The following is a 17,739-nucleotide window of genomic DNA, read 5'->3' on the forward strand; positions in this document are numbered from 1 at the left end:
AATGAGTGTGATACTGACTCCTCGATGACTATAATAGAGCATTTCATCATTCCTGATAGCCTGCGGGTATATACATATCTGCTTTTGGATTCTCCTTTGAACCAGCTGGAACATCATTAATTAATGAATTAAATAATACCTCTGACATGTGTTTATTTTATATTTGTATGAAAATTATGATTTTATCTTTTTAAACAATTATCCTGCAAACAGACAATGCACTACTACAATACAAATCCTTCTTGGTTTCACATAGTCCTTCAACTAAGAAATCACAATCCTTAAATGAGCAACAGTATCCTGCACGATCTCTCTTGCCTCACGTCTACCACATCCCCACTTTTGCTTTTGCTACTCCAAGTATTTCTAGTCTTTAGTTCTTTTATCCCCTATGACCCTTCCCATCTTAGACTCTTCATCAGGTCTTCTGTCTGGAGTTCTTTGCTCTCTCTGTCTTCCCTCTCTTTACTAGGTAACTCCTAGCCATCATCTGCGTGGTGTTTCCTAACCATTTCTGTCTAAGTCATGGTTCCTCATTCTATGTTTTTATTATAGCCCTGGGAAATAGCACAGCTTAACACACAGAAAACACTGAATACTTGTTGAATAAATAAGTGAGTGAATGAATGTTATATAATTCCAGCTCTGATTGTTCTGACTTGTTGGTTGTATTCTTGAAATTCGAGGAAAGTATGCAAGGGCATCTACTTTTAAGTTAATGTAACTTTCAAGCATAAGGTTAGAAATATACTTTCTCCTCTAAATTCAATTGTCCTTGTAAAAGGGCAAAGGCAAACTTCACCCACAGCATGCACAATACGTTATAGAGTTGCAAAGCCAGGTTTCCACTGCCTGTTTCTCATCTTCACTCAGTCCCTCAGAAATTGGATGTGTTTTTCTCTTATCTAAGGGGAAAAAAAAGAAACAACAGCCTCCAGGGTTTCTGCTAGAAGGGAGGTCTCCCCAAACTACCTGCATTCCTGACAGGGGACTTGCCTCTGCAGGTCAAGAAGGTAGTGCTGACACATCATCAGTCACATCACTAGACATCCATCTGGACATTTTATAAAAAGACAAAACCAGAATCACAGCACAAAAAGTTTCTGCCATATTAAAAGTCTTTTCCAGACTAAAGCATCTGTGATTTTGCTGATGAGTCAGATCAGATCTCCCTGCAAGTATTTCATCTTTTGTATCCTTTCTCCTCCCATTTGGGATGGGGTGGTGTAAGTGGAGAGTGGAGATCAACTCAATCAATAAAATATAAATATATCATATATGAGGAATTTAAAAATGTGTCTAAGGATTGATTTTCTTCTGTGCTTTTATTGGGTATAAATATCTATTGACTTATATATTGACTTCTAATTTTATAATATTGTCATTTTTCTATACTATGAAGCTTGACTTGCCACAAAAGGAAGAGGCACTACAATATGGTGCCAGTCTCCCTATTATAAAGGCACATTATATCTACCAACCTATATTTTTAAGGAGACAGCAAAGTTGTTTCCCAAACATCATTTATCATACTACTGTTTACTTATATTTTATAGAAATATAAGTTAACTGTAATAATTGACTTAATGGCCTGAGACCTCCCCTAGCATGTCTCTGATCTAATGAAACCACAGGGCCTCCTTCCTCAAACTTGAGTTGTCCCAGATGTTTCCTCCTACTCCCAGTCTCTTTGTTTTTTATGAGTTAAAAGAAACGGTATATGGGAAGTATTAGAGTTTGAAGTCCATAATGCCTATAACCATCTGATACATGAGCCAAATTATGGAGGGGAAGGGGCAGATGGGGAATTGTAGTACGTTCTGAAATTCAGGTCTCAGTCTCAATTCAAGGTGACCTGTTGAGATCTAGGAAATGTCACCAATTATTGTGGACGAATGCATCAGTCATTTAACTGAACCTTGTAGCATGGCTACAGTATAGGGTACTAGGGACTCTTAAAAGAAATTTTGATATTACTTTAGGTTCATATGGACAAATAAAACATGTTAGTTAAAGGAAAGCCTAGAATCCCAGGTTGTAATTAATTTATATTTTAGCTCATTATTCCAATGAAAACATATAGTTTTTTTTTATGCAGAGTAAGTACAATATCTCAACTGTTTGAAGACTGAGAGATAACAAGATTATAAGAAGTTCTGAAAATGGTTTTTCAGAACTGGCTAAGAGAAAGAAGTTAGTCTTTGTTCATGTAACTAGACTACATACAAGTGAAACTTGGGTACTGTGGGTCAGCATCTTCTACCTATCATACTTGCTTCAGCAAAACATAGAATCCATTCTGCAAAGAGACAACATAATGTTGCAGATACACAGAGTCTAGTAAGTAAGGATCCTCCTGGCTATTTAGTAACCAGATCCAGTCCCTGCCTGCCTTTGAGTTCTATGAAACACCTCTGTACTCTCCTAATAAATTTCATTTTTCTCTTCCAGCTCACTATAATCAGATTAATGTAATCAGAGTTCAAGGAGAGAAGTCACAGGTGAGGAAGGAGACTAGGCCAGAACCAGATAGGAGAAAACAGGAAATAAAGGTCAATAGCAAGGTATCGTGATAAAACAATGTAGAAATATATGTTCCAAACAAACCAAGTGAACATTAATTCTAGACTGTTGCTCATACACTGTGACATTCTTTCTGTATGGCCTGGCCCAATCTATAGCTAACAAGAGACCAAGAAGTGTTGCTTGATGTCTCTTTCCCCTATATATTCTAATCCTTCTCTCTCTGAGCACTTTTTGACACAATCTTAAAACAACAAGAACAAAATTTGTCTTTCTAAAAAAAGTGAAAACTGTCCTTCTTTCTCAACCAAAACAAACAAAACTACACTTCCGCATCTTCTTGCCCTTACTCAGTCAAATGGCTTTTTCCCTGTCCATTCTATCAAGAATGCTTTCTCATTCCCTGGTTCCTCAGGCTCTCATTACCATAACAGATCATTACTGCTCCCAGACAATTCTCCGTAAACAATTTCTCTCCTATCCATTCCCTTCTCCATATTTCCCTTCCAATAGCACTAGCTCAGGTCCTCATCCTCTCCTACTAAACAGTGTAACAGCCTCCAAACTGGTCTCCCTGTTCCCAACTTTCCTCTTTTGAGTACATCCCTTACAATATCATTAGAATTATCTCTAAAAAACAAATATGACTGGGTCTACTATCACTTAAAGATCTTTGAGATCTTCACATTGCCTTAGATTAAATTTATACTTCTTAATATGGCTGTTAAAACCACTTTCAATCTTATTCCAACTTATTTTTTCCAATTTTATCTTCCACAAACCCCTCCCCATGTACCATACCCTACATTATAATGCATAATCCCAAACAGTACCTTTTATGCTTTTGTGTTTTTTAAATGGTGTTCCCTTTGTCTAAAATGCCCCCCCATATATACCATCTTTCCATTTTATGCCTCATGAATTTTTTAAAGTTCTCCTCTGTGAAACTTTATCCATGGTTTTAGCTGCTACTATAGCTCATAAGAGATATATTGGCTTGTGACAGCAAAAGGGCACCTGCCACACTGTACAGAGCAGTTTCTGTAATCTTCCCATTGGGCTGTAAATCCCTGGAAACCAGAGACAACACATTATTAATTTTCATATCTATAATGTCTAGAAATGTCCCTTAAATATTAAATAAATGTTTATTAAATAAAATTAAATTATTAAATAGTCTTCAGGTTAAAAATGGCATTTCTATTCCCTATGATTTATACAATGGCATGGCAATGTTTTTACTTTTAAAATAACAAGCCAGGGTGCCTGGGTGGCTCAGTTGGTTAAGTGTCTGCCTTTAGCTTAGGTCATGATCCCAGGGTCCTGGGACCAAGTCCCACTCCCTGCTCAATGGGGAGCCTGTTTATCCCTCTGCCCCTTACCCTATTCGTGCTTTCTCTCTCTGTCTCTCACACTCTCTCTCTCAAATAAATAAATCTTTTTAAAAAATAAAATAACAAGCCAACAAAGTCATTCATTCATTCATTCATTCATTCAAATTATAGCCAGCACATTCTAGAAAGAATAAAAACTTAAGTGAAAAAAAGTCTTGTTCCAAAAATATTTCTCTTTTCCAAAAGTATTAAATGCAGGGTACAAGGATGAGGGGGGAAAATCTAAAACAATAGATTTTATACCTAAATGATTTTCCACCTTGAGAAGTTTTCACCAGCTCCAATTTTGTGATTCATTGAGTTCTTCCAGTTGCTTCCTATGTCCAAGTTGTCTGGAATAATATTCTGAATGTTAGCAGTTGTATGAAGTTAGTATAGCTTTAATGTTTCTGCCAAATGTCATTACCTCATTTCTCAAACTGAGCTATGGAAATAGTTGGAATCATCTTATGCAGACCTTTAATGACCTCAAATAAAGAAGTGAAAAAAGTAAAGTTATGATAGCTAGTGAAATTCTTCTGTGCTTTGTGATTCAAATTATATCAATATCACTGACCAAATCTACCAACATTTGCTTAATTTGAGATGTGAAGCTATATAAAGGGCAAGTAAATAATTAGATATTTATATGACCCAGATTTTGTGGCTCTGTTAGCCAATAAATTGCTTCATTTTGACCCACAAAAAGTCAATTAGCCATTTAGACATAGTCAGGACATAAGCCAGAGATCTAAAAGATGATCAAAAAATCTCACTGGATTCCAATTTAAGGTAGAGTGCAAAGAGTTCAGAGACCATTGTCTGGTACCATACTGATACCCTGCTCTTCCCCACTTCCACCCTCCTAAAAGTGCATATAATTGTATGTATGTGAATCTCTGCACTTATGCTGTCATATATACATTCAACCCTCACTTTTCAAAGATCTCATAATTGTAAATTCACCTGCTTTCCAAAATTTATTTGTGAACCCAAAAATCAATATTCCCATCACTTTTGTGATAATCCATGAACATGCTCAGAGCAGTAAAATATTTAAGTTGTCCAAAGCACTCATTTTCAGCTAAGGCCAAACAAGACAATGCTCTCCTTTCTTGTTCACTCTAATAAAGAGATGACCAGAGAGGATGGAGATGGTAGGGCAGTGCAGTAATGTGGGAAGCCCTGGCTCGGGGGCCAGTTGAATGGAGTTTGAATCCCAACTCTGGCACCTGTTTAGTGGGACAGCCTCAGACAAGTCACTGAGCACTTCTACACCTTGTTTTCTGTTTTGTAAAATAAAGAGAATAGCATCTAGTAGGGTGAGTTATTTTTAGGGTTAAATATTATACAGTATGTGAGATATATAAATTTGTTTGTTTGTCTCCCCTAGGAGCTAGTTCAATGTGTGTACTAATTCAGTGTTTGCAGCAACTTTATACAACCTAACTACCACAAATATCAAGAATCCACTATATCTAGACATTGGTGATGAGACTGAGGTATCACAGTGACTTAAGTTTCCATTCTAAAAGGACAGAGATAATTCTTACCCCCAGGCTTTACATGCACTTATTTTTACATACACTTCAATATTATTATATTGTTTGCCAATTTAGCTGCACAAATTTATATGCTATCTAGTTTTTTATAATCAAATTCTCTATTTGCTACACAAGAGTACTTATCAAATCATTCAAGCCATGTGGGAGAGTTGGCTTATGTAAGCTACTCATTGACTGATGTATTTCTCTTGATTATATTACTATATAATATTTATGACAGGTTCAGGTCTTTTGCAAAGGTCAAAGACAATTATCAAGAAGCATCTTATAGAAGTGACAGATTTTGTACTTGGCTAATTGTTGCACTTGACTTAGATATAAGCAAAAGAACAAGAATTGTTGAATTAAATCAGGGATTTGTCCACTCTGAACAGAAAAACAGAAGTTTTAAATTAGAAACAAATTATGTATTGCTGATCTATAATGATCTCTTATAACTCACAATAAGATTATTAAACTAAATATATTTTAAATGGACAAAAGATTAAAATAGGCCACTTAAAATGTATACAAATGACCAATAAACACATGAAAAGATGGTAAATATCATTAGACATCAGAGAAATGCAGAACAAATAACCATAAGTATCACATTACATACTTACTGGAATGACTAAAATTATAAAAATTAAAAATACCAAATGTCAACGGGGACATGGAAAAACTGGAACTGCCATACATTGCTAATGGGAATGTAAAATGGCACAACCACTTTGGAAAAGTTCCTATAAAGTTAAATATAAATTTATCATATACCCAGCAAATCAACTGTCAGGTAATTACCTAAGAAAAATGAAAACATATGTCCATACAAAGAATTAGGTACAAATGTTCACAGTAGCTTTATTCAGAATACCCAGAAACGGGAAAACAACCTGTGTGAACAGATGAATGAATAAACAAATTGTAGCATATCTATACAATAATAAAAAGGAATGAACTACTGAAATACACAACATGAACGAATCTTAAAACCATGATGCTGAATTATATAAGCACTCATAAAAAAGTGCATAGTATATAATTCTATTTATGAAATTCTAGAAAAGACAAATCAAATCTATGACAATAGAAAGCAAATCAGTGTTTGCCAGAGGCTGTGGGGGTGGGGGCAAGGAATGTAAAAAGGATCATGAGGGAAATTTGGGGCCTATGGATATGTCCTCTAACTTGATTGTGGCAGTGGGCTCATGGCCACAGACATATGTCAAAACTCACTGAAGATAAATTTTACTTTATGCAAATTATACCTCAATAAGATTAATTAAAATTATATATTGCTGCAAATTATCACTGCAATATATTGCTATATAAAACTATATTGCTGCAATATATTGCTATATAAAACTATATATTGCTGCAAATTATCACATTATCACTGTACGAGAGATTTGAGAGAAAAGAAAGAGCTAGAGGATAGGGGAGAAGAGAAATTAGATAATCTTTGAAGGAAGAAAGTAGATAAAGACAGAAGATGAGGATGAGATTTACAAAGTTATCATAATTTTCAGGGGCTTTTAGCAGCAGAATTAAACATAGAAGTAGCATGGTGTAATAAGCAACTAACTCTCATCTGCCCTTTAATGCTCTGCCTTTGGGCTAAACTAATAAATTTTGTACAGTTTCTTTCATAGAAATAGTCTAATGCCAATATATGCTATGCTTTAATTATTCACCTGCTAGTAGCTAATGAAGTGTGACCAGAAAGAACTATACTTTTCAAATACCTTTCCTGTAAGGACCAAAAATAAAACAGTGCTTACTTAGAGAGTAGCAAATCAAATCTCAAACCAGTTGGGTAGCTTCTACACAGTTTTTAAAAATGGATAATTGTTAAGTAAAGAATTTTTAACTGAATCAATAAATATATACTTGTGTGCACCATGTTCGAGGCTTGGAACTAGATTCTAAGGATCCAAAGATGACCAAAACATTGACTCTTCACTGAAAGTGTGCTCAACTGAGACAGAGGAAGTTACACACAGAGATAATTACAATAAATATGATAACCATGGGGATAAGACCCCAATCATTTATGTACATCAGAATCACCTGGGCAACTGCTACATATGCAATTCTTGGTCCTGCATCCAGAGATTATGATTTGTTCATTCTGGGTGGGGCCCTGAGAACTCTATATTTAGTGTTTTGCAGGTAATACTGATGGACACTGAAATGTGAGACCACTGACATGAGATTCTATGGAAGCACCAAGGATTACCCAAACCAGCCTAGGACTGGTTTGGAAAGTGTTGCTTGAGCTGTTTAAAGGATGAATAGGAGTTACCAGACAAGAAAGGCCAGGTGGAGGGTTAGGTTCTCAAAAAGGTGAGAACTGTATAAATAGTTTAAAGTAACTTAAAAGACAGGAAGTGGCAGAGGTGGGGACTATCAAAATCAGGTAATGGAGAGGTTTTCTTTTTTATTTTTAAGATTTTATTTATTTATTTGATAGAGATCATGAACAGGGGGAGAGGCAGAAAGAGGGGGAGGGGCAGAAGGAGTGGGGGAGAGACAAGCAGACTCTCCGCTGAGTGAGAGCCCAGACACAGGGCTCAATCCCAGGACCCTGAGATCATGACCTGAGCCGAAGGCAGACACTAATCAACTGAGATACCCAGGGGCCCCAGAAAATGGAGAGTTTTAAATTAATGAATTAGGGTGATTTCAGGGAGGAGTTAGTCTGACCAGACACTAGCTGGCTATCTGGTCAGTTGTCCAGTTTGTCTTATCACCAGTGATTTCTCTGGTCTTACCCCACATCTGTAAACCAGAACAACCCAAGAAAAAGTCATGTGAGGGCGCCTGGGTGGCTCAGTTGGTTAAGCGACTGCCTTCGGCTCAGGTCATGATCCTGGAGTCCCTGGATCAAGTCCCGCATCGGGCTCCCTGCTCGGCAGGGAGTCTGCTTCTCCCTCTGACCTTCCCCCCTCTCATGTGTTTGCTCTCTCTCATTCTCTCTCAAATAAATAAAAAAAAAAAAAAAAAAAAAAAGTCATGTGATAGGTATCCATAGAAACATCCTCAGACTCATATTGGGGCAGTTCACAGACTTATGTTGGACTACTTAACTTGACCCTGCCTACTGTTCCATTTCTGACCTAGATTCTCACCATTTTGCTCAAATTTTGTTCTGAACCACAGTACTGTCATCTAGTTTAATCATAAATATAGGTAGTTTCATCATCTCTCTTGAACAAGGTTTGTCCCCAACCTTTGTCCTCTCTTACTCTTGGTAGTGCCTGAGGTCAGTATGATGAACCCTGGTGGTCACTTACCCCCAAAAGACCTGCATCACCAACCCTTGAGGGAGGTTTGAGCATCTAGGTGACTATAACTGGAAAACCTTTTAAATTTGAAGATGTAAATCCTTGGAAACACTTAAACAAAACCTTTATTTTTGTTGGTCACCATGTTCTATCTAGTAAGCTACTGAGTCTCTTAAGTATTTAAAGGGAATTCTGCACATACCTCACTTGGAAAGCATTTATTTTGGCTAAGTTCAATCATAAATAATTTAAAACACAGATTGAATTTTATGATCCTTTGAACTGCCTAGAAAAAAAGTATCAATCTTAATGAGAGATGTGGCAAAAAATACACATAAGGTAGATGCTTTGCAGGTTTTTCTTAGTCGATGTAATGTTGACTTACAGTTTGTTTGAAGGACTGGTGGAAGGTATTTTTTTTTCTTTCAGTCCTTTTTAGTGTATGTTCCAATTTTTTTTTTTAAAGAGTACTATTTTTAAGCTGGTAGACGACAGAAAACATGTTCTATTAACTAATGGCTAACACCTAAAGAAGCTTTATGAGGTATGTAGTTTTATGTGTGCTTAAACTTGGCTTTAAGTATCTTCCTAGAAGGTATTACACTGATTATCTATTCGGTTTACTAAATACCTAGTTGTATCAAACACTGACTTGTAACTTCAGAGTATATTACTATCAGGCCAGGTCTTTTTTCCTCCTGGCCTTGATTCTTTTATAAAGCCTTCTCTAACCTCCATCTCCACCAAAAGTTCATCTTTTCATCATCTGAAATGCTTCAATTACCTTTCCTTTCATACTATGCCTTCTAACCTAGAACCCTAAATAGTAATACTGAGACAGGGGGAAAAGCATGCCAAAAAAAAAAAAAAAAAATTAGAATCCAGGTCAAAGCAACTTGGATGGAATAAAACATCTGAATTATCTAAACACCAGAATAGCTCTTGAATCCCATATAAGAAAAGGGATTGCTCCCATTCCCCCTCTGACAATGTATTCTTCCACTGATCACAAACAAAAACAGTATGCTTTTTAAAATGGCATAGCTGACAAGCATTTACTGAAATCTACAAAGTGCCTGGGTTGCCATACAAACCATAAAATGTAAAATTTGCCCATTTTGCTGATTCTACTTCAAAAGTGGGAAAACTAAAAAACTCCATTCAAGAATGCATTTAGGACATGCAGTACAAATGCTTGGCTGGGTATTAAAAACATTAAAACAGGGGCGCCTGGGTGGCTCAGTCGTTAAGCGTCTGCCTTCGGCTCAGGTCATGATCCCAGGGTCCTGGGATCGAGCCCCGCATCGGGCTCCCTGCTCCGCGGGAAGCCTACTTCTCCCTCTCCCACTCCCCCTGCTTGTGTTCCCTCTCTCGCTGTGTCTCTCTCTGTCAAATAAATAAATAAAATCTTTTAAAAAAATAAAAAATAAAAAAAATAAAAAAAATAAATAAAAACATTAAAACATATTAGCAAATTTAGACTTTTCACAAGCTTAGTAGCTCTTGTTATCTTTCTGAATTTAATTTTAGGAAGTTCATGGTCAACAAAAAATCAGAAAACAATATGATTTTCAAGGAGCCACTAATAAAAAGTGTTTAGTTTGGCTAGCCTCAAGCTTAGTAGGGAAAAACTGAATCAAAATTTATCTTGTTACAACTATATCCTCCAAGTAGACCAGTTTTCCAAGGGCAAAAGCAACTGGCATTTAAAGTAGTTAAAATAAAGAAATACAGTCCTGCATCATCTTAGCTTGATACTTCTTCATCACCCTACTCTGTGTATTGCTGCATATCTCACGAACCTGACAGCCCTATTTTTCAGGAAGATTGTTTTTTAGTCTCATAAACTTTGTTTTCCATCCATTCTGATTGTGGTTTGGACTGATATTCTAGAGTCCCAACTAGTTGTGTGATAGAAAATGATGAGCACATTTGAAAAGATTTAGCAAGAAGTATGAAAAAGTTCAACCATTAGGACCAGAAGTTTCACGAGACCAGACTTTCAAGCCAGATTTCTGGCACTGTACTTCTATTTATAACTACTGGAAAATCTCCATTCTTGTGGTAACAGTACTTGAGATCTAATAGTAACTAAAAACCAGAAACTGTGACATCATCTGAGATCATTTGGCATTTAGGGAGAAAGCTACTGTTTCTGCAGTGTCATTTGCAAATATCTTCTCCCATTCTGTGGGTTGCCTCTTTGTTTTGTTGACTGTTTCCTTTGCTGTGCAGAAGCTTTTTATCTTGATGAAGTCCCAAAAGTTCATTTTTGCTTTTGTTTCACTAGCCTTTGGAGATGTGTTTTGAAAGAAGTTGCTGTGGCTGATGTCAAAGAGGTTACTGCCTATGTTCTTCTCTAGGATTTTGATGGATTCCTGTCTCACGTTGAGGTCTTTCATCCATTTTGAGTTTATCTTTGTGTATGGTGTTAGAGAATGGTCGAGTTTCATTCTTCTGCATGTGGCTGTCCAATTTTCCCAGCACCATTTATTGAAGAGACTGTCTTTTCCATTGTATATTTTCTCCTGCTTTGTCGAAGATTGTTTGACCATAGAGTTAAGGGTCCATATCTGGGCTCTCTATTCTGTTCCACTGGTCTATATGTCTGTTTTTGTGCCAGTACCATGCTGTCTTGAAGATCACTGCTTTGTAATATAGCTTGGAATCAGGCAACGTGATGCCCCCAGCTTTGTTTTTCTTTTTCAACATTTCCTTGGCAATTCGGGGTCTTTTCTGATTCCATATAAATTTTAGGATTGTTTGTTCCAGCACTTTGAAAAATGTCATTGAAATTTTGAATTGGGATGGCATTGAAGGTATAGATTGCTCTGGGTAGCATAGACATTTTAACAATACTTACTCTTCCGATCCATGAGCATGGAATGTTTTTCCATCTTTTTGTGTCTTCTTCAATTTCTTTCATGAGTGTTCTGTAGTTCCTAGAGTACAGATCTTTTACCTTTTTGGTTAGGTTTATTCCGAGGTATCTTATGGTATTTGGTGCTATTGTAAATGGAATCGTTTCTGTAATTTCTCTTTCTACAGTTGCATTGTTAGTGTATAAGAAAGCAACTGATTTCTGTGCATTGATTTTGTATCCTGCCACATTACTGAATTGCTGTATGAGTTCTAGTAACTTGGGGGTGGAGTCTTTTGGATTTTCCACATAAGGTATCATGTCATCTGTGAAGAGAGAGAGTTTGACTTCTTCTTTGCCAATTTGAATACTTTGTATTTCTTTTTGTTGTCTGATTGCTGTTGCTAGGACTTCTAGTACTATGTTGAACAATAGTGGCGAGAGTGGGCATCCTTGTCGTATTCCTGATCTTAAGGGATAGGCTCTCATCTTTTCCCCATTGAGGATGATATTCGCTGTGGGTTTTTCATAGATGGATTTTATGAACTCGAGGAATGTTCCCTCTATCCCTATACTCTGAAGAGTTTTAATCAAGAAAGGATGCTGTATTTTGTCAAATGCTTTTTCTGCATCAATTGAGAGGACCATATGGTTCTTCTCTCTCCTCTTATTAAAGTATTCTATCACATTGATTGATTTGCGAATGTTGAACCACCCTTGGATCCTGGGGATAAATCCCACTTGGTCATGGTGGATGATCCTTTTAATGTATTGTTGGATCCTATTAACTAGGATTTTGTTGAGAATTTTGGAATCCATATCCAAATCAAAACCTTACACCAGTTAGAATGGCAAAAATTAACAAGGCAAGAACCAAGAAATGTTGGAGAAGCTGTGGAGAAAGGGGAACCCTCTTACAGTGTTGGTGGGAATGCAAGTTGGTACAGCCACTTTGGAAAACAGTATGGAGGTGCCTCAAAAAAATTAAAAATAGAGCTACCCTATGACCCAGCAATTGCACTACTGGGTATTTATCCCAAAGACACAGATGTCGTGAAAAGAAGGGCCATATGCACTCCAATGTTCATAGCAGCAATGTCTGCAATAGCCAAACTGTGGAAAGAGCCAAGATGCCCTTCAACAGATGAATGGATAAAGAAGATGTGGCCCATATATACAATGGAATATTACTCAGCCATCAGAAAGGACGAATACCCAACTTTTGCATCAACATGGATGGGACTGGAGGAGATTATGCTAAGTGAAAGTCAATTATCATATGGTTTCACTTTTTTGTGGAACATAAGGAATAGCATGGAGGACATTAGGAGAAGGAAGGGAAAAATGAAGGGGGGGATTTGGAGGGGGGGATGAACCACGAGAGACTATGGACTCTGAGAAACAAACTGAGGGTTTTAGAGGGGAGGGGGTGGGAGTGGGGGGATGGGTTAGCCTGGTGATGGGTATTAAGGAGGGCACGTACTGCATGGAGCACTGGGTGTTATACGAAAACAATGAATCGTGGATCACTACATCAAAAACTAATGACGTATTGTATGGTGACTAACATAACATAATAAAATAAAATTAACTTTAAAAAAAAGCTACTGTTTCTTTCTCTTTATTCAGGTGAATTTTTGGATTTTTAAAAATGATAATCAGAAAATATATTTGATCCATTTCAATTATTTTATAGCTATTTAATATGGTTCTAATACATGCAAAAATTACAGTCTCATAGAGAATAACACACAAACATCAATGTTCAGAATACCACCTAATGTATGTGAAACATAAATGACAAAATTCATTGTAATTACAAATGTATTTAAAACAAGTATAATTGGTAGGCAGAGGATAAGGGTCACTCCTAGGTGAAGCAGACCCTATAGTGCTTAAATAAGTGTTGAAAGATAATGAAGGTATCTTATACTCAAGACTTTAAATTTGGTGGGGGATGAGGGGAAACATGAGGGGTTAAAGAAAACTATAAATAAAACTATGAGAACCCAAAAGCCCAGTGCAAATATATGAGAATTAGGAATAGAACAGATGAGCCATTACACTAGTTTTACGTTAGATTTTTCTGAAAATTAAAAGAAGTTGGAGATCAGAGAGTTGAAAGCCAAGTTAGTGAGTCTGAACTTTACTCAGTCATTTAAAGGAGGCATTACAGTATAGTAGTTAAGAGTCTAGTTGCTGTCCCCACCACCACCACCCCCACAGGCACATACATCCACGGTTTGATTCCTGACTCTGTGTCTTATAAGCTATCTGATCTTTAAATAAGTTGCTGAACTCTATGAGGCTCAGTGTACTCCAGAATTATAATGATAATACTAGCTACCTCAAAAGATTCTTGTGAGGATTAATTAAGTCTACCCACATAAACTGCTTAGAACTGTACCTAACAGATAGTAAGCCCTCCATATTTGCTAGCTATTAGAATTGAGCTTAAAGTAATATAACCAAAGTGAAATAATATAAGCCAAAGATTTAGGAAGGTTTCAAAATGCACTGGAGAAGGGTAACTATAAAAAATGAGACCAATGAAGAGAATACTGCCAATTCTTAAAGATGTGGTGACTAAGGGCTAAATTAAGGTAGTAGCAGTGGGAAAGTACAGGAAGGAAAAGATGTCAGAAATATTCCAAAGGTAAATTTGTTAGGACTTGGGAATTGATTTTCTTTGGGAGATAATAAAAAGGAGTAAGTCATGGATGGCTCCCAGATTTCATCACTGGAGAAAGAGAACTTCCCTTATAAAAATCAGGAAATAAATTAGGAGAGTGAGAGATAATTTGTTGAAAAGATCTTAAGTTCAGTCTTAAGCATGATGAGTTTGAGATGCTTATATGATATCTAGGTGGAAATATCCACCATACCCCTGACAATGCAGAATTGGAGCTCATGAAAGAGAGGGCTAGAGAGATGTGAAAACTATCAGCTTAAAGGTGACAAGATAGAATGTGGATGAGTAGGGTGTTGGATGGGAAAAAAAGAAAGGAGAGGGACTGGTATGTCACTTTGGAGAAACAGGATGGAAAAAGAGTAACTAACATATTCAGAGAAAGAACAATCTGGGATAAGAAGGGAGCACTCTTCCAAAGACCAAAGAATAAAAGTGTCTAAGGCATAATGCTAAGGAAGTGAAAAAAGATCATTAGTAATAAAAATTATTGTATTTATCTCCTAAAAGCTCACTGGTGGTTCTTGGCAACAGATTCAAAAAATGGAGAACAAGGAAGGCAGACGGCAAGGACTAAAGGAGTAAGTCATCAAGTATAAGGCATCGAGTATAGACCATACTGTTAAGACATTAAATGGTTGACCATAAAAGATATTGGACGGTAGGCTTAAATAGACAGAAGGTCCAAGAGGTGAATAGCTTTGATATGGTTGTTTGATTGTTTTAAGGCAAAGATAAAAGGGTGATATACCCAGGCACTTCCCAGTGAGAAGAGGAGACTGGCCAATCAGAATAGATGCTGGCTGGCAAGTTGCAAAAAAGCTGAATGAGCAGTGCAGAAAAGCTGAATGAGCCCTGTTTTTAAGAACAGGGAGAACTGAGCATGTCTATTGGAAGAAGAGAAAGAGGCAGAGAGATGCAGACATAAGATATAAAGGAGATCATTGAAAAATTTTACAAAAGAGGTTAAAAAATAATGGTACAGAGAGCACAAGTGACAATTTAGGCATGGGAATAGAAGAGATACATTTTTCTGCTGTGATAGGAGGGAATAAAAAGAGGTGAAGATACAGAGCAATAGGAGGTTCTGGGGAAAGAGTGAAAGCAGAGCCATCTGAGGACAAGGGCAGAAAAGCTGCTGGAGCTCATGTCGGATGACATGTACAGGAGGTGCAGGGGTCATCTCTTAGAGTGAGGGAGATGTCATAGGATTGGAAGTTGAACAGTGCGGAAAATCTAAAACAGCTGCCACGAGGAATGCAACAAGAATTTAACAAGCAAAGAATAAAGAAAGTTGCATTCTTTATTGACAAGTAGCATTAAGAGCCCAAACGAAGTTAAATAGCATGAATTTGCAGTGAGCAGGTCTGCACAATTTCATGACTTTCTGTAACACCAAGCAATTTACATCATCTACTCGCCTCATCAATTGTTCCTCAATAAATGCTTTCCTTTTCAATTTTTTTCCAATATAATTTTAAATGAGTCCAGAAATGAGTTGAAAATTCCACGTGATAAAAATCTATATAGCATAATACAAGAAAGATAAAATTATATTTAACCCAATAAAGCATGTTCAATTTTGCCTCTAACTACAATTCTTATCGTCACAATATTATTAGTGAGTGATTATATATTCTTGTCTATTCCAGCATTATGACACAAAATATGCTCTTATAATTACCACAACAAATCAACAAAATACAGTCCAGTTTTTAAATATAACTAATATTCCTATTTTATTCCAGGGCTTGGGGAAAAAACTACAGCTTGCAAGATAAATCAGGCACTTTATGTTTCTGTACATCCTATGAGCTAAGAATGATTTCTACGTGTTTAAATGCTTGAAAAAAATCATAAGAGTATTTCATGACATGTGAAAAATTACATGACATTCAAATTTCAGTGTTCATAAATAATTTTACTGGGACATGCCCATGCTCAGCTTTTTACATACCGTCAGTGGAGCAGCATTAAATAGCTGCCACAGACACCATATGGTCCATATCTGGCTCTTTGCAGAAAAAAGTTTACAGATCCCTGTCCTAGTCATCCACTTAACCAACACTTACTGATCACCTACTGAGCATTAGGTGCAACGCTAACTGTTTAGGAAACAGAAAGATGAAAAAGGGACACAGTTCCTAACTCCAAGGAGATTACAATCTCTCATGGTGATAAATTAATGCCACTTTAATGGTATTTTGAAAGTTATCCAATCTGATTAATGTCACATGACAATGGACCCTCACAGCCCTGCATCCCCCTTATATATTTTCCAGAAGAGATAGTTAAAATGTCACATTGTAAGTGGCTTATTCATGGATCACAAATTTCATTATAATAAAGTAGAAGCTAGAATCTGTCTTCTCATGCTGGCCCATTGTACCACCTCGCATTCCTCATATCAATAAAATGAGGATGATTTCTTGAACCCTAAGGCCGATGTGAGAATTGGTAAGATAATGTGAATAAATTTTTAAATAAGTAAACTTTTAAAACTATCAAAATTATGCAAATACCAGAAAGTATTACCATTACAAAGTAATTGGGAAGAAGGACATATGCACAATTAATACAAGACAGAATGTGAAAAGCATCACCAAAGGGTACAAATAAATTGCTACAGTGGTCCATTTCAGAAAAGATCACAGTTCAATGAGCATGTCAACGAAGACTTCAGGACAAGGACAGCATTTGTGCTCAGCCCAGAGGGATAAATAAGCAACACTTCAATAAGGGATAAAGCAAATGACCAATATTTTGTTTATGATTTTAATAGCAAAATATTGAATTATTCACTCCTCAAAATAATTCTCCCATCCCCTATTGTTTGGTTGCAGTTTATCTACAAAATCATATCAAAATTAAAATATGTGAACCTGTAGGCCACCTCTGTTAGTACCAGGAGGCCAGATGGGACAAGCTGCCACTCTGTCCCCTACCACAAAGTGGGTACTAATCACTTGATTGCTGCACTTTTTCCTGGAAGGCAGGACCAGCCTGGAAATCATTCTCCACATAGCTCCTCAGGCAGTACCACGTAAGTTAAAACCCATCCGACAGCTCTAGCCATTTAAAAATTAAGCAGTTAACACCATATTGTACTTCAGAAGAATTTATGGAAAAAATGCATATTATTGCACTAGGAATGTACCAGTTTGGTTTAATTTGGCCTATTTATGGGAAACAAAATTATTTCCAACTGAATATGTGCACTCTTTGCTAGAAATGAAATTTACAATTACTCACAGTTGAAATACCCTGAGACAGATTCTGACAGCAACTTCATGTACTTTCAGGCTTGGAATGTATTACATGATTATAATTACCCCGATTTTGAAGGTAAATTTAGGGAACTATTTTTCATTTTTCTCTGAGACTGTCCTTGGACTCATTATTTTTGCCATGTCTTCATCAGTCATCTGTGTTTATAGTGGTACTCAGGATATTTTGACTC

This window comes from Phoca vitulina, unplaced genomic scaffold (assembly GCF_004348235.1).
Source record: "Phoca vitulina isolate PV1807 unplaced genomic scaffold, GSC_HSeal_1.0 scaffold5, whole genome shotgun sequence".
NCBI lineage: Eukaryota > Metazoa > Chordata > Mammalia > Carnivora > Phocidae > Phoca > Phoca vitulina.